Here is a 17,960-nt window from a genome sequence, read left to right on the forward strand (position 1 = left end):
AATCATAAAATTCATAGGGAAATGTAAGAGATCCAGAAAATGCAAAACAATCTTGAAAAATAAGAAAAATGTTGGAGGGCTTACACTTCCTGATTTTAAAACTTACTACAAAGCTACAGTAATCAAGACTATTTGGATCTGGTGTAAGGACAGACTTATAGATCAATGGAATAGAACTGAGAGTCCAGAAATAAACCCATATATCCATAAGCAATTGATTTTCCCCAAGACAGTTCAATGGGGAAAAAATAGTTTTTTCAACAAATGGTCCTGGAACAAGTAGATATCCATATGTAAAAGAATGAAGTTGGATCCCTCTCTCATACCACATACAAAAATTAACTCAAAATGGGCTAAACACCTAAATGTAAAGGCTAAAACTATAAAACAATTACAGGAAAACATGGGTGTAAATCTTCATGACCTTGTATTAAATAATGATTTCTTAGAATGACACCTAAAGCACAAGCAACAAAAGAAAAATAATAAATTGAACTTCATCAAACTTAAAAATGTTTGCTCTTCAAAGGGCACTATCAAGAAACTAAAGAGATAAGCCACAGAATGGGAAAAAATATTTGCAAATCTGAAAAAATATTTGCAAACCCTTATATCTGATAAGGGTCTAGTATCCCAAATATTTAAAGAACTTTTAAAACTCAGCAATAAAAAGACAAATATCCCCCCAAAAAAGTGGACAAAGGACTTGAAGAAATAAACTTTTCTCTAAAGAAGATATATAAATTGCCAATAAACACATGAACATTATTAGTCATTAGGGAAATGCAAATCAAAACCACAGCGAGGGCTTCCCTGGTGGCACAGTGGTTAAGAATCCGCCTGCCAACGCAGGGGACACGGGTTCGATCCCTGGCCCAGGAAGATCCCACATGCCGCGGAGCAACTAAGCCCGTGCACCACAACTACTGAGCCTGCGCACCTACAGCCCATGCTCTGCAACAAGAGAAGCCACGACAATGAGAAGTCCACGCACTGCCACGAAGAGTAGCCCCCACTCGCCACAACTAGAGAAAGCCCGCGCACAGCAACGAAGACCCAACACAGCCAAAAATAAAAACAGATAAATAAATTTATAAAAAAAAAAAAAACCCCGCAGCGAAATACTACTTCATACCCACTAGGATGGTCATAATAGAAAAGACAGACAATAACAAGTGTTGTCGAGGATGTGGAGAAATCGGAACACTTATGCATTGCTAGTGGGAATATAAAAGGGTACAGCTGCTTTGGAAAATAGTTAGGCAGTTCCTTAAAACGTTTTGCAGAGAATTACCATATGTCCCATATAGTCCACTCCTAGATATACGACCAAGAGAAGTGAAAACATATGTTCAGATAAAAACTTTTACATGAATGTTCACAGTAATATTATTCATAATAGCCAAAAAGTAGAAACAACCCAAATGTCCATCAACTGCTGAATGGATAAACAAAATATGGTATATCCATACAACGCGATATTATTCAGCCATAAAAAGGACTGAATTACTGACACATGCTACAATACAACGAACCTTGAACTCATAATGCTAAGTGAAAGAAGCTAGACACCAAATGCACCACATTATATGATGCCATTTGGACATGAAATGTCCAAAATAGGCAAATCCATAGAGACAGAAAGACTAGTGGTTGCCGGGGCTAAAGGGAGAGATGAATGGAGAGTGACTGCCTAATGGGTACATGATTTTTTGGGGGGTGATGAAAATGTTCTAGAATTAGATAATGCTGATAATTGTACAATCTGTGATCATACTAAAAACCACTGAATTATACACTTTAAAAGGGTGAATGTTATGGTATATAAATTATATCTCAATGAGAAACAGCAGGTAAAATTTTCCAAAGCAAATACTGAGTGGTTGCTTAATCCCTGAGAACATCAAGAACTCATTTAAATTATCGAGAAAAAAACAGATTTTATTCAACTGTTAAATTCTTTTGAATTTATTACCCTGAAGGCTAGCTTATGTTGCATTTTGTACTACCTTCTGACAAAGTGGTATATTAATTACAGCTGGATTTATAGAGAAATGTCTGCAAGGTTGTTATCTGAAATGTCAACAGTGGTTGCCTCTGGGAGATGGTATCTTGTGTAGTTTTAAATTTATTCTAATGCTTTTATGTATCACCTACAGTTTCTATATGCATGTATATCAACTTTATAATCACTAAAATCCATAAAGCTCTTTTTTTTGGCAAAAGAAAAAACACTGGCTATTTTGAGAAAATGTTGATAGATAATTTAAAAACTTCTTTCTACTCACATGAAATCCATAGCATTTTGCTAGTTGCTCCCAAGGGGGGAAAAATGCCCAATTAGCCGAGTGATCACAATTCAAGAATTATTTTTTGGATAATGAAAAAGGCCTTGTGCTAAGCCGTGCCGTGTGAGAGAGAAGGACGTTTAGGGCATGGTTTCTGCATTCAAGAGTCTTTTGATGTAGTAAAGGACCTCAGATATGTAAATAAATAACTGAAAGAAGGCAGAACAGAAGTCTAGCAGAGAGGCGCCTGAGACCCTGCAGAATCCCTGAGGAAGCTGTGATTCACCACCACGGGATTCAAAAAGACTGGACAGCTTTAGAGTCTGGTCTTGAAGGCGAGCTGGATTTCACTTGGGAGGGAGTGGGGAGCCAAGGCCAAGGGTGAGGCATTTCTGAGCCCTGCCCACCTTTCCTGCCCCCCACCACACCTCCCCTTCGAGGCCCTGGCCTTCCTGAACCACTTATACTTCTGGGCACTGGCTGCCGTTTCAGGCCTTCATGCTGTTGTTCACCTGGAATGCCCTTCCCTCCCTCATCACCTCACTCCCTCCTGCTATTCTATAAGACTCAGGTTCCTGTCACTCTTCCAAAAGAATTCTCCTTGACTGAAACAGGTCGAGTTCAAGGCCTCCCGCCTGTGCTCTGACAGCATTCTGTGTCTGTCTCTATTGCTGCACTCTGCACCCTGCATTGTAATGATCTGTTGAGTATTTGTTTCCTCCACCAGATTGTGAGCTCAGGTGAAGGAGGGGCTGGGAACCTCGCGCAGAGCACAGAGCACTAGTGCTCATTACTTAATGAAACACACACTGTAGCTAGTCCGGGAAGTAGGGATGGCAGCCACACAGTTCTGTGTGCCCAGCACACTCTTCTACTCCCTTCTTCTAGGAGCCCACCCTGCCCTCCTGGCCACAGAGTTGGGCCAGCAATGCTGGCTGGGCCAGTTATCACTCCCCATGCCCCAGATAGTGAGATTGGTCCAGGGATGCAGGAGGCTCAACCAGGCAACTCAGAGTCCCTCCCCCAGGGCAGCTGGGAAGAGGTACACTTTCCCCATTGAGGAGTTCTGCCTTATTGCTTGCCAGGTAGACAGAGAGAATGACACACAAGACAAGCACAAATGAGAGGAAAGCAGAAATGGTGTGATGGTAGTTACTGACAGTCTTGGAGACCCTGGTTCCAGTCCTTGAGAGTCCCAGAGCTGGGCTCATTATCTTTCAATAAATACCTTCGTGGGTATAAGCTAGTCAGGCTGGGTTTCTGTCACTTACAAGAATATCAGTAAGACAGTAAGACATACAGCTGGAAAGATCAGTGAAGGCCAGATTGGGGAGGATTTCTAAATGCCACATAAGGGGTGTTGGAGTTTATATTATAGGTGCAGTAATGGGTAATGAGTAGTCAGAGCCTCAGGAGATGACACCAGGAACATGTAAGTTTTGAATTAGAGGGAGAGGGGAGATGGAAGGCCAGTTGGAAATGCAAAATAAAACCACCCCCATATATCAGAGAGGTCAAGGAGAAAGAAGGTTGAAGAAAACCCTGATTTTGTTATGTAGGAAAGAGCAACAAGGCTTGTGATAAATGGAGAAGTAAAGGAGAAAGGTGGACATGTTGAATAAATTGTCATTTCTAAAACACTGCAAACAGCCCCATGTGCAAACATTAGTCACTAATACAAATGTCTCAGGGGTTTTATAAACAAGCAAGCCATTGTCAAGACTTACATTTGGCAGATGATACATCCATCATGTGTAAATACTTCACGTAGCATCGATTACCCTGATCAATTTCAGGCATCTATCATTTTCCAGGCCTGCAACCCAGCACAGGGAAATTACAAAGAAATAGAATGTTCTGATCATTCTACAGCTATGGATGGCTCTTAGGAAAACAGTGAATAAATCCATGGCAAAACTCAGGTGGCTTCTGTAGCATAAAGAAAAAAATTGCTATTTTGTTTTTCCATAGAATTCTTTCTTAACCCAGATCAAGAAACCATCATTTTCAAAATTCACTTCAAAAACCATCCTCATCTTGGGAGGGAGAAAGATCAATAATGATATCCAAGAAATATGGACAAGAAATGCTTAAAACTAAGAGCCACAGTCATCGGACCTGATACAGCAGCATGACATCTGCTTAAAGGAAGAGAAAGTAGGACTGGAAAGGTGGAAGGCGGTAGGGAGGTTTTATTGTGTAGGCAAAGGGGAGTTGTAAGAGGCTTTTTAAGCAGGAAAAAGACATGGTCAAAACGGTTCAGAAAGAGCCTTTTCTAGGCAGGCATGGAAGGCAATAAGATCTCTGCAAGTGGGGAGAAAATCAGCAGACTCAGGAATGTCAGTCAAGAGAGATGATGGGGGTTGGAATGGGATGTGAGTGAGGAGCCATTAAGACAGAGGTGGTAGCTGAGGCCCTGCAATGAGCAGGAGAGAGTGACAGACATGCTAAGGAGAAAGAAAGCAGCTGATGCTCATTGAGCCCTTACTGGGTACCAGCGCTACCTTGGGCACTTCCTACATACTATCTCATTTAGTTCCTCAAAACAATCCTGCAGGGTAGCCGTTATTATTTCCAAATTTACATATGACAGAAAAGAGGCTCAGAGAGGTTGAATAGCTTGCCTGAGACCACAAAGATCTTTTGGATACAAAAGCCTGTGTCTTTTTCAATATGAGACACTACCTCCTGGTGTACATTATTTATCCCTCTCAACTTCATCAGGTAGGAGCTGAAGCTAAGATTTAAAACTTGACTGACGCTTCCAGCCAGTGAGTGCCCAATTCAGGATGGGAGCCCAAGTTCGACCTGCTCCTGTTTCCCCCTCACCTCCAATTCAGCTGACCTGTTTAATGAGCCTTTGTTCTGCCACACTGTGTAGCTCCCTTGTGTTCACTGTTAAACCAGAAGGTCTTATTGGGTTTGTTTTAAAGGGGACCCTAAGAAGGGCCTGGGGGAGGATGTGGGATGGGGATGGCTCTTCCTCCCACCAGGAGGAGCCTCAGCACCTTTGAAAATAATTCCCCCAAAGTCTCCTAAAACCCTAGGTCTCTATCCAGCAACCCTGGCCTGCTGAGGTAATTTCCAAAGCCCCAGCCTTGAAGGCTCACAAATCCTCTGTTCATGTTCAGACATATAAATTGCATTAGAGGAGAGGAGAACTATGCGCCTGCGCCTGGTGGTGTGATCTCCGAAGAAGAGAAGGTGCTGGAGTTCAAGTGCACACACATGAGCACACTTGGCGTCTGGCCCATCTCTAGCAGAGCCCGGAGGGAAGGCTGGGCCTCTCCAGCCCTCTCCAGGCTAAGATGAAAGGAGCCCATTTCCCTCTTAAGAGCATCCTAGTTGTGAGGGAGAGGATCTCCCGCACTAGCAGGCTCACGCACACACACTCCAGGTCATAGTCACTAGAATTGACAACGTTCTCTCGAGAGGCTTGGCCCAGAGGGTCTAATGGAATATACGGGGCAAACAACTTTTCCTGCAGACATACCAAAGACTCCGGATTTTTTCCTTCAGCACTTCTATCTAGTAGTTTATCAGAATTCCCATGAACAAAATATTTTTCAATCTGTTCACATTTACCTTAAACCCCTGATCTGTTTTAGGTTTTGTGCTGGGTTCTAAGGACCCAGAGGTGAATTGGAAATGGCCCCTGATCTCAAGTTCTCAGTCCAGGGGGGAAAGCAGACAGTGAATGGGGTCAAGGACTTAAAAGGGCTCTTGGCAGGTTTGGATGCAAACAGACCTGGGTTCACATCTCAGTCTTCATGCTTGCTAGTTGTGTGGGCTTAGGCGAGTCATTTGAATAAATGAGCCTCGTTTCTTCAACTGGAAGTTAAAATCTACCCAGCAGAGCTGGTATGTGGAAAAGAGAGAGAGGATTGGTATAGTATCCAGGACAGAAAAGATGTGCCATATATGCTATTGATTATTAAGAGAAGAGAGTAAATATTTTCAGTTGAAAGAATTAGTGAAGGTTTCCTGGAGGAGGTAATATCTACATAAGACCCTAAAATATGGATAGATTTTGACACATAAAAAGCCAGGAAACATGGTTGTGAGGTATTAAAGGGAAGGATACATAGGTGGCGTGCAGGGGCTTTTTAGGGCAGTGAAATCCTTCTGTATGATACAGTAATAGTGGATACATGTCATCATGCATTTGTCAAAATGTACAACGCAAAGAGTGAACCCTAATGTAAACTATGGACTTAATAATAATGTATCAACATTGGTTCATCAGTTGTAGGAAACATATTACATTAACACAAGATGTAAATAATAGGGGAAACTGGAGGGGGTGCTGTGTGTGGCAACTCTAGACTTTCTGATCACTTTTTCTGTAAACCTCAAAAACAAACAAACAAACAACAACAAAAAAAAACAAGCCAGGAAAGAGAACTTTAGACAAAAAGACCAGCATAAACAAAGCTCAGGTGGCTGTGACATGTGGCTGAAGAATGAAGCACCTGAGAGAACAGTGAGCCCAGAGAGGTGGGTTGAATATCATGTTATGGTGTTTATGTTTTATCCTAAGAGTATGGAGAGATGGCAAATATTTCAAACAAGGTGCTAAAATGATCAGTCTGCATTTAAGGACGATCAGTTAAGACTGCTGCTGAACAGACATGAATCTGTAACAAAGGCCAAGACAAGAAACAATGAAAATCTGAGTTAAGACAACAGCAGTGGGATGGAGAAAGGGGGCCAGATGCAAGACATATCCTGAGGTTGTCTTGGTCAGGACCTGGTGATTAATTGATTGACATGAGTGGGAGAAGGGGAGGAGTCTAGTAGAATGCCTGGTTTCTGGTTTATACTAGATGGGGCGGGCAGGGCCATCCCTTCAGAGACCTGGAATGTAGGACGGCTAGATCCAAAGACATGATGACCTGGCCAGCTTCAACACGTTTTTAAGATAACATTATTTCAGATGTTGTACAAAACACATTAGAATTTTCCTGATCTGGCCCCTTGCGGCTGTCTGGGGGATCATTACCTATAGACATGGGCCCATGCTTGCCTGTATGGACACTCAGCCTGTTATAGAGGTCTTTCCAATGCTGAGCTGAAGGCTACCTCCCTGCAGCTCCCCCCCACTGGGCCCAACTCATCCCTCGGGGGCCTCACAGACAGGCTTTCTCTGCCCCAGGACAGCCCATTCGAGATTTGTAGGCAATGTCCCTTGAATCTGTCCTTCTTCAGCTAGAGAGCTCCTAATCCTTCACTTGTTCTAACACAATACAGTTTCCAGGCTGCCCTCCCCACCCCAGACATACTCCAGGACACAAAACCCCAGGAATGTCTGGTGCAGCCCAGAGTGTGTAGAAATTTAACATCCTTCCTTCTAGACATTATTTCATTAGAGCATCCTGAGAGCCTCTTGGCCCTTGCGGGTGGCCCCTCATACTTCCCACTCATCTCCATCAATTCCATCACCTGAGCCCTTCTCTCACTTACCTCTGTTGAGCCAGAATTCTGCAATTGGATTTTTAGCTCCAAGAGTAAGACTTGATATTGATCCTGGATAAACTCCACCCTGCTATGGGGCCATCTACAAGACAAACCAGTTGGAAACTGGAACACAAAGGGCTCCAGCCAAGCCTTTTGGAGGACTTAGAAGCAGGTGAGGGGCAGCTGAGATGGTCCTGGCCCTGCTCTGGCCTCAGCTCCTCCATCTTCCACATGGGCATGAATAATCTGCTTTCCTGACAACCAGGAGAAGTGATCATACCCAGGTGATCATACCCCACCCCCAGGAGCAACAGACTCTGAGAGGTCAACTTATACATCTTTCTGCTGCCGGACAACAGCCCCAATCTATCTGAACAGGAAATTCTATAGAAGTTCTGATGTGCAAAAGTGTCCCCATGTGCAAGCAAGTGTCCCTATAACTTGGCAACACACGGCTTTCCCAGGGTGGAGCACCCTGGTGGCTTCTGGGGACCGCTGATCATGATAAATCATAAAGCTGGGAATTCGAAGCTTGGAAGACGGTCCCACAGCCAGTCAGGGACACAAGCCAGCCTCCTCCTACCGGCCAAGGGCGCTCATCCCCCATCCCAGCAGCTTGCACTGTGGGAACCCAGCCATCTCTCCAAGAAACACAATCGTGCTGTTCCCAGCCCTGAAGCCCTATCCAGAGCTGATTAAAGGTCTAACTTGCTTAGTTGCCTCTTTATTTCATTCAATATTTGGCCCATTGGAAAAAATAAAATTAAAAAACAGAGGCAGGTGATGTTGCTGACCACAGCAATGATCTAGAAAACAAACCTAAGGGTCACTTACCTTTGAAATTCAATTCATTTTGATTCATCAAATACTAATAAAGGGTTTAAAATGAAGTGATCCAGAGTTACATTGGCAAAATGGCAGGGTAAGGATTTCCAAAAATCCTCTCTGTACGAGCAATGAAAACACTGGCAAAAATTGTCAGAATCAACTTTTTCTGAACTCTGGAAATTAACCAAAGGCTTGCAGCAATCCAGGGAACATTTACTCAAGAAACCATATGTTCATTCAAAGACTTGTACATGAATGCTCATAGCAGCATTCTTCATAATTGCCCAAGTGTGGAAACGACCCAAATGTCCATCCAGTGAGGAAAGGAGAAATGTGGTATATCCACACACGGCAATATTATTTGGCCATAAAAAGTAATGAAGTACTGATACAAGCTACAAAATGGATGAACCTGAAAACATGGTAAGTGGAAGAAGCCAATCAGAAAGACCACATAGTGTATCATTCTATTTCTATGAAATATTCAGATAGGTAAATTCATAGGGACAAAAAGTAGGTTAGTAGTTGCTAAGGGCTGACAGGAGTGGGAAATGGGGAGTCATGTGAATGGATATGGGGCTTCTTTTTAGGGTGATGAAAATATGCTGGAAATAGACAATGGGGATGGCTGCACAACCTCATGATATAATAAAAACGACCGACTTGTATACTTTTAGAGGGTGAATTTTTATGGTATATCAATTATATCTTAATTTTTTTTAAATACCCAGTAAACTAAAAATACAAACAACAAAACCCAAAAAGCAACAATAGCAAAAAAAACATAAATTATCTCTGGTAAAGCCAGAGATATTTTTATTTAACATAAAAATAGAATTTGGATAATAAAATAAAGTCTGACCTTTTCTTTTTTTCCTCTGTGCTTAGTCTAGCTTGACTTGCTCAGAGGGGCCGCTGGCAAAGGCCTCGTGCCCCGCACTTCAGACCACAGCTCCTAGTGTGGAAGGCTGCGCCGCCGACACCTCAGCTCCGGGCCGTGGGCGGAAGCTGCGCTCCACACTCAATTCAAGATGACGGGGCTTCAGTAGTTAAGAATGACGCACTAGTTAAGAATCCGCCTGCCAATGCAGGGCACATGGGTTCGAGCCCTGGTCTGGAAATATCCCACATGCCGCGGAGCAACTCAGCCCGGGTGCCAGAACTACTGAGCCTGCGCTCTAGAGCCCACGAGCAGCAACTACTGAAGCCCTCACACCTGGAGCCTGTGCTCCACATGAGAAGCCTGCGCACCTCAGTGAAGAGTAGCCTCCGCTCTCTGCAACTAAAGAAAGCCCGCGGGCAGCAACGAAGACCCAACACATCCAAAAATAAAATTTAAATTTAAAAAAGATGGCGGCGGTGGCGGCGGCGGGTCGTGTGCAGAGACACTGCGCCCGGGCACTACAGAAGCACAGCTGCTCTCGCCCCGCGAGAACTCCTCTGACTGACTGACGCGACCCGGATAAAACCCCCCAGATGGCCTGTCGGAGAAGCGTGTACTTCAGAGCGCAGGCTCGCACCTCTCCATTGTTTGATCAAAGAATAAAACTTTGTGGGCTTCCCTGGTGACGCAGTGGTTAAGAATCCGCCCGCCAGTGCAGGGGACACCGGTTCGAGCCCTGGTCCTGGAAGATCCCGCATGCCGCGGAGCAACTAAGCCCGTGCACCAGAACTACTGAGCCTGCACTCTAGATCCCGCGAGCCACAACTACTGAAGCCCACGCGCCTAGAGCCCGTGCTCTGCAACAAGAGAAGCCACCGCAACTAAAGAAAGCCCACGCACAGCAACGAGGACCCAACGCAGCCAAAAATTAATTAATTAATTAAAAAAAAAACAAAAAACTTTTCTTCTGAACTGAACATTGTCTCTTTCTATTGGCTCGAATGACACTAGGTAGGAGGACCCTTGTTGGGGCCCGACTGGAAAGTGGCAGCAACAAAACTGCATCTGTTCTGCTATTTAAAACTCTTCAATAGTTCCCAATTGCTCTTAGATTGAACCAGACTCTGCATGGCCCCCCCTCCCCCTGCAGCCCACACCAGTCTCCCTGCCCTGCATGGAAGCCACAGCGGCCCCTGTTGTGTCCCAGGACTCATGCACTCTGCCTGGAGCACCCTTCCCTTCAGGGCTGCTCACTCTCAATCACTGGGTCTCAGCTCACAGTCCCCTCCTCTGTTCATCCACTCCACAGCACTCGACTCAATCCATACCCACCACGTATGATTTGCTTCCTTGTTTGTTATCTAGTGCCCACCCTAGAAATTAGCTCCATGAGGGCAGGGACTTGGCCTGCTTTGTTCACCGTAGCACACGGTGGTCACTCACTGCATGCTTTTTATAATGGATTAGTGATGTCCTCTCAAAGCTTGTTGTCATTTGGAATTAAACACTTTTTTTTTTCCTCTATTCCTTGCAATATGTCTCTTTCCAAGAAAGACATTTAGTCTAATTGGACCCCTGATCAGGATCTTTTTGAATCACATGAAAGACACATGACGATGGTTGGGGTTGGGGTCATGACACTTGTCTAATAAGGGGATATTCCACTCTGTATTGGAATGTCTCAGGCCAAGATGAACTAACTGCTGTCCTATTGGCCATGTTAGCAGCTTGAGGGGCGCCAGGAGGCACTGCTGCAAAGAGCTCTCACTTTCCTGGCAGAATGACTTATTTTCCCTGTTTGTGGACACACTGAAGTGAGCCGGCCTGGTGCCCTTCCCGCATTGTGTGACTGCCGCGTTAAGGTGCCATGCTGAGAGGAAGGGCTCCTCTTGGCCGTTGATCGGGAGATCCTGCCAGACCGTCTCCAGCTTTTTTCTTAGCTAGTATCAGCCCCCTCCTCACCTCAGACTTCCACGAAATTTCTCACGCAGATGTCTCTGTTTCTCAGGCATGGAGAAGATACCCACTTAGATGATTTTCATACTGTTTTCATGAATACCAACAGTACTTCCTTCTGTACACATCCCTGTGCATAGGATTTTGCATTCTTATCTGTTTATTTCCTCAGATACATTCTTAACACTAAAATTACTGAGTTCAAGAGTATTCATACTTTACAATTTGATTACCAAGTTGCTCTCCATAAGGGTTGAACCAATTTATGCTCCTCCAGGAGTATATAAATTCCTGTTTTTGAAGGCATTTCCCAAGAATTTTTAACTCCCAAATCCCACCTGACCATATTTTACTTTTCACGGAGGTTGAAAGTAGACTCCCTGTCTCACTGGAGAAATTTGGTGGAGGGGGGAATCTGTCCTGTAGGGCAGCAGCGTGGACGAAGCGGAGAAGGGTTGCTGCCTCCCGGGTACATCCTGGGGCAAACGGTGTCTCAGGCGGTCGCCCGCCCTCTGGGTGAAAGTATCCTGATTTCAGGGGCCCCAGACAGCAGAGGAGGAGTTACAATGAAGCAGCCTTTGTAGGATTCTCTGAAACATTCCAGACACTTCCAAAGAGCTGCTTGGAGAAGAGCCCTGCCAGGACTTTCCTCAAACTGTTCTTTCTGTGTCTTTCCCCACCTCCCCAGGCCACCCCCGCTTCTGCTGGCTAGGGTCAGGCTCATCTTAAGCAACAAGAGAGCACTGCTCCCCTCCCCCCCATCAAAATGAGGATTTAAATCAGAAAATACTGTTGGCAAGTGTGCAGTGAGATCGGAGAGCGCCTGTGTTACTGGTGGGAGTGTGATGGTCCGTAGCAATCCAAAGCCAGAGCAATGTTCACACCCTTTTTCTCCAGGAATTCTATTCCTCAGGATCTGCCTAAGGGAATAACCAGGTGCTGTCACAGGTTTCACATACGAGGATGCTCACTCAAGCATTATTCATAGTAGCAACAAATTTGGAAACTACCAAAATATCCTATGATAGTGAAGTGGTTACACAAATCCAAAGACTCAAATACTGAACAGCCATTCCATATCATGTTTTTGAAGAATATTTAATGACATGGGAAAAGACAACACATGAAGTGAAAAAAAGAGACTGCTGTCAAATTATATCTACACGACGATTTCAACGTTGTTAAACGTAGGTAAGAAGCCTTGACGGTTAGTCACTAAAATGTTTATGGTGGTTTCTCCGGATTAAGCATGGTTATAATTATTTTTCACTCATTTTTGCATTTCCCAAATTTTCTTTAAGGAGCCTATATTATTTTAAAATTTGAACAAAAATATTAAAAATAATGTCCTATCATTTTCCAAGGCTCAGCTGAAATTATACTTTTTCCTGGAAACCCTCCCAATGGGTGTGACAAGCGTTTCAAAGATGTGGCCATTAACGTGACAAGTTTCTGTACCTGTCAGCCCTGGTCGTTGAACCTTAGCCCCTGCACCTCTTTTGTGGCACTCATCTTGGTCTCTCTTGCTTTACAGTTATTTAATAAAGTGCGCACCTGCTGCCCGCTCCCCAGCCTGTCCTCCGGATGGCAACCCGAGGGGCAGGGACAAAGTCTTTGTTTTTGTCCTGTTTTTCTAGGGCAGAGGACAGTGAATGTTTATTGAATTTGTTGACTGTGATCAGTCAGATTGTCCAGAGAACAAGAAATTCTAATTGTATTCCAAAAACCTAGATCAGTGGAGCTCATATTCCAGATTGGATCAAGACCTCTGCTTCTGACCATGGCCTGTAAGAAAGGGCTTGGCCAGCCGCTGGGCAACCACGCAAGTAACGGTCTGCCCCATGCTCACAACTCCTTGGTCGTACTTGCTGTCTCCCTCCATCTCTGGCCATGCCATGCTCCTTTCAACCTAAGGGCCTTCACACTTATTCCCTTGGCATGTTCCCTTTGTCTCCAGAAAGCCAGCCATCTTCTTGTTATCTGTCAAGTTCAACTCCACAATAGGCTGGTATGGTCCTCCCAATAGTCATGTCCCTTCTTATCCTTTCCCACAGTTTTCATTCTATATTTGTGTGAACATTTGCTTTATGCTTGTCTCTCCTGCTTCACCAGAATCCCCAGAAAGCCAGGTCTGTCTTGATTATTACAGCTGGTCCCAGCCTCTGGCACAGAGCTTGGCACAATCAGGGGCTGAACGAACGAAAGGAGACAGATGACATGGAAAGGACCTGGCAATTAGTAGGCATATTTTTCCACTTCCCTCCATCCCCAGATCCCAGAGCTAATCCAACTCCCTGCATTCAAGCTGATGATGTGGCATCAGAGTTTTAGAGCCAGCCAAGGCACAGAGAGATGAAGAGTCTCGTGGGGCACACAGCTTGTTTACAGTAGGGTGGGGTCCAGAGCTTAAGCTCCCAACTCCTGGCACAATACTCCAAAGAGCTAGCACGTGGGGTTGGAAGCAACCCGAGGACAGGCTCTGTTTTCCCACTTCCCAAATCCCTTCCAGGGAGTGAGTCCTGATATGGTAGATGAGAGTGAATAAAGTCTTTCATGCCGTTATTTATCACCAGGGCAGGGAACCTGGAGCTTTGAGCTGTTTGGATCTAGGTCAGTGCAACAACAGTAATCCCTTGCATCTTTACACTGCATTGTCATTTGTAAAGCACTGTTGTTCTCTTGTTTTAGCTTCACAGAAATCCTGTGAGGATGGGCAAGCAGCTGATTAACCCATAAAACACATGAGAAACAAGAAGCCCAGAGAGGCATGTCAGTTTGCCCAAGACCACAACACTGGTTAGTGGAAGAGCCAAGCCTGGAAGCCAGGCCTCCTGATAACTAGTCCAGAGCTCTTTCAGTATTTCCAGCATCTAGCCATGACACTCAAATATTTGCTTCTTTATTTTTATTTTTATTTATTTATTTGTTTGTTTATTTTTGACTGTTGGGTCTTTGCTGCTGCGCGTGGGCTTCCTCTAGTTGCGGTGAGCAGGGGCTACTCTTTGTTGCAGTGTGCGGGCTTCTCATTACGGTGGCTTCTCTTGTTGTCGAGCACTGGCTCTAGGCACACGGGCTTCAGTAGTTGCAGCATGCAGGCTCAGTAGTTGCGGCACACATGCCCTAGGGTGCTCGGGCTTCAGTATTTGTGTCTCGTGGGCTCTAGAGCGCAGGCTCAGTAGTTGTGACGCACGGGCTTAGCTGCTCCGCGGCATGTGGGATCCTCCTGCACCAGGGATCGAACCCATGTCCCCTGCACTGGCAGCTGGATTCTTTTTTTTTTTTTTTTTTTAATTTATTTATTTATTTATTTATTTATTTATTTATATTTATTTTTGGCTGTGTTGGGTCTTCGTTTCTGTGTGAGGGCTTTCTCTAGTCGTGGTGAGTGGGGGCCACTCTTCATTGCGGTGCGCGGGCCTCTCACTATCGCGGCCTCTCTTGTTGCGGAGCACAGGCTCCAGACGCGCAGGCTCAGTAGTTGTGGCTCACGGGCCTAGTTGCTCCGCGGCATGTGGGATCTTCCCAGACCAGGGCTCGAACCCGTGTCCCCTGCATTGGCAGGCAGATTCTTAACCACTGCGCCACCAGGGAAGCCCTGGCAGCTGGATTCTTAACCATTGTGCCACCAGGGAAGTCCCAAGTCTTTGTTTCTTATAGTACTTTTTAGTCAATAACATCTCAGTATTCTTGGCCATTTGAAAATAGCTCAGGGAGGAGCTGACGGTGTGATGGGTGTGGCCCCCCATGACTCTGGCTGTCTCCGGGCCCTGGTTTCCATCACCCCAATCATGTGGTCTGGACCTTATGGCTTAAAGTTCCTTTCTTGGCCCCTCTGCTCCGATCCTGACTCTAAGAACAAAACAGATCCTGTACTCTTCCTCCAGGCCCAGCCCCTGCAAAGCAGGCAGGACAGGCATGGGGAGTGTTTGTGATGGAATCAGAACCAGGGATTATGTGTACCAGAGAGGAAAGTGCAAGCACTTTCCAGTTGACAAGAATTTGGGCTGTGAAACAAACAGAGAGAGAAGAGAAAGGATGGGGGTCAGGAGCAGAATTCAGAACTCTTAAGAATCTGTCATAGAGATCTTAAGAACAAAGAATCATAGGGACTTCCCTGGCGGTCCAGTGGTTACAACTCCACGCTTCCACTGCAGGGGGCTCGGGTTCAATCCCTGGTCAGGGAACCAAGATCCCTGCATGCTGCGCAGCCAAAAAAAAAAAAAAGAACAAAGAATGATATATTGGGAAAAGCCCAGCTTGGATGTTAAGTTCTGACTTCCAGTTAGATTTCACGCTATAACCTTAGATAGGTCACTAATACGTCTCTGGACTTTCATTTTCTCATTTGTAATATTGCATGGGAGAGGAGAGGTTAAGATGTCAAGCTTCCAGTCTTCCCAATTTGTTCTGGCTGACCCCCAAACTGTTGCTGTGACGGTTCCCAGGAATACCTTACATGAAGGATCACTTAGTAAAATATCCAAAGAAAGCAAGTCCTCATTATCTGGGACACCTTAGAACAGTCCTTTAAGAACATAGGCTCAGAAGCCAGACTCCTTGAGTTCAAATCCAAGTTTGCCACTTATGAACTGTGTGACCTTGGATAAGTTACTAAATCCCTCTGTGCTTCAGTTTCCTCCTTTGTAAAACAAGAATAATATGTATACCATTGCATAGGGTTGTTGCGTGGATCAAAGGAGTTAATGCAAGTAAAGCACTTAAAATAGGGCCTGAGATATGGTAAACATTCATTAAGCGTGACTCTTATCATTACCTAGCAAAATCTGATACTCTCCATTCCACTTAAATGAAATTTACTGATAACTGGCCTTGGCCCAAATGTTAAAAACTATAATTACTTTGGATATAAATTAAGAACTACAATCATTGTGAATGTAAACCTTTCTAAAGCACACTATAAAATGTCTTGCTTTCTTAAACAGGATCTATTAATTATAGTTCACCTCCTTTCCTGATTCAGGCTGAACAAGAATGGGAGATCACTGTAGACTAGATCATTTCTAAAAACCTTCCTAGTCTAAATTCTAAGATCTCACAGGTAGAACAGGTAATGTAAGCCCACCTCCATCCTGGGGTGGCTTGTGACATGCCCCTGTCACGGCCGAGTCCCCGGGGGTGGATGGGTCCCCGGGAGCCCAGTGCCCATGCCATCCCTTCCACCTTCTGTGCTGTCTGACTCTCTAGGGTCTTCTTGGGCCGAGCATCAGGGTCGACAGCAAAGTTATGCTCCCAGGCTCCTGTGCTCTCCCAATATGTTGAAACTCAAGCCATCTGGCAAGAAATTTGGTTCCTGTGGTGCCAAGGATGGCAGTCTGCCCACTGCCCCACTGTGTGCCAGGGTTGGCCTGCAGGCTGGAGCTTGCTTCCCTTCTACCCAGGGCTTGCATCAGACCAGGCAGGGACCATGGGCTACCCGGCTTCCCACGTGGCCCAGGAGAAGGTTTCTGGCAAGCCCGCACCAGCACTCAGGACGCCCCTCTCAGCCCCTTTGAGGAGAGGTCCTCGGAGCTGAACGGGAGCCAGTGATGGTGTGGTTCCTTGTCACTGGCAGAAAACCTCTTATCCCAAACTGGAGAGCCTCTGATTTTTTCCCCAAATGGGAGAACCTCTGCCTCTTGCAACCTCACCTGAGGCAAGGTTAGACGTGAACTCCTGAAACTTGATGAAGGAAATCTCTCTAATGGTCCACAGAAAATGGAGGGAATGTCTCTGCTTAAGCTTTAGGGTCAGAAAGATAAGCCTCCAAATGTGTAGTCAAGTTACCTAACCTCTCTTGCAAGACTGGTGTTTTTGGGTTTTTTGTTTTAGCTCTCAGAATGGTGTCTGGTATATAGCTTAATAAATATTAGTTGACTCTTCCCCTTCCTGGAGGCTTCCTCATCATGTGCCCAACACACACAAACACACACACACACCACACGCACATACACACACATGCCTTTCCCAACGAGGGCCTGGAAGCCTGGATTAAAGAGGAATTAGAAAGAAGATAAGGGACCAGTCCACTCCTCACCATTGCCTCCCTTCCAAGCATGACTCTTTCCCTCCTCCACCACACTGCCAAGACGACCCCAAAGCCCACTCCCTCCTCCACCCCAGATAACAGCAATTATACCGAACAGTTCTTGAGTACTTCCTCTGTGCCAGGTGCTAAACACCTCTCATGCATCATTCCACCAGCCTAGGAGCCAGGTCAGCCATCCTCAGGGGTCCCAGCCAGGCCGGGCTATAAAGACAAAAACTTCTGGGTCTCCTGCAGTCCCAAAGTCCAATTCCTTTAGACAATACCAGCCCAGAAGATCGCCAAGCATCATTTTCTGATGTCAAACATTCCTGAGAAAGTGCCTTACCTTCCATGCTCTCCCATGCTCCACCTTTTTTTAATCTTCGGATTATCATTTAGATTTTTTCCTGAACTGATATAGCAGTGTTCTTTAAAAAAAAATGGTTTTTTACACGACAATTTACCAAAGTCTTCTTTTGTTGCCCTTTTACTGGTTGATCAACTTTGCTTTTCAGATGAGTTT

General features: G+C 45.2%; 1 long non-coding RNA gene across 6 annotated transcripts in view; it reads right to left on the minus strand.

Annotated features, from left to right (window-relative positions):
- LOC309663977 overlaps nucleotides 1–17,960 on the minus strand; it is an 83,568-nt gene that overhangs the window by 43,538 nt on the left and 22,070 nt on the right. For 4 of the 6 annotated variants that reach the window (XR_014265529.1, XR_014265530.1, XR_014265531.1 and 1 more), the window contains one exon: nucleotides 12,492–15,612. The exons of 1 other annotated variant lie outside the window; for it this stretch is intronic. This is a non-coding gene — a long non-coding RNA (uncharacterized lncRNA). Of the gene's footprint in view, nucleotides 1–12,491; nucleotides 15,613–17,960 lie in introns of those variants that run through there. One more of the 6 variants, XR_014265532.1, reaches the window with a different exon arrangement.

Source organism: Balaenoptera physalus (genome assembly GCF_965194825.1).
Source record: "Balaenoptera physalus genome assembly, chromosome: 7".
NCBI classification, from domain to species: domain Eukaryota; kingdom Metazoa; phylum Chordata; class Mammalia; order Artiodactyla; family Balaenopteridae; genus Balaenoptera; species Balaenoptera physalus.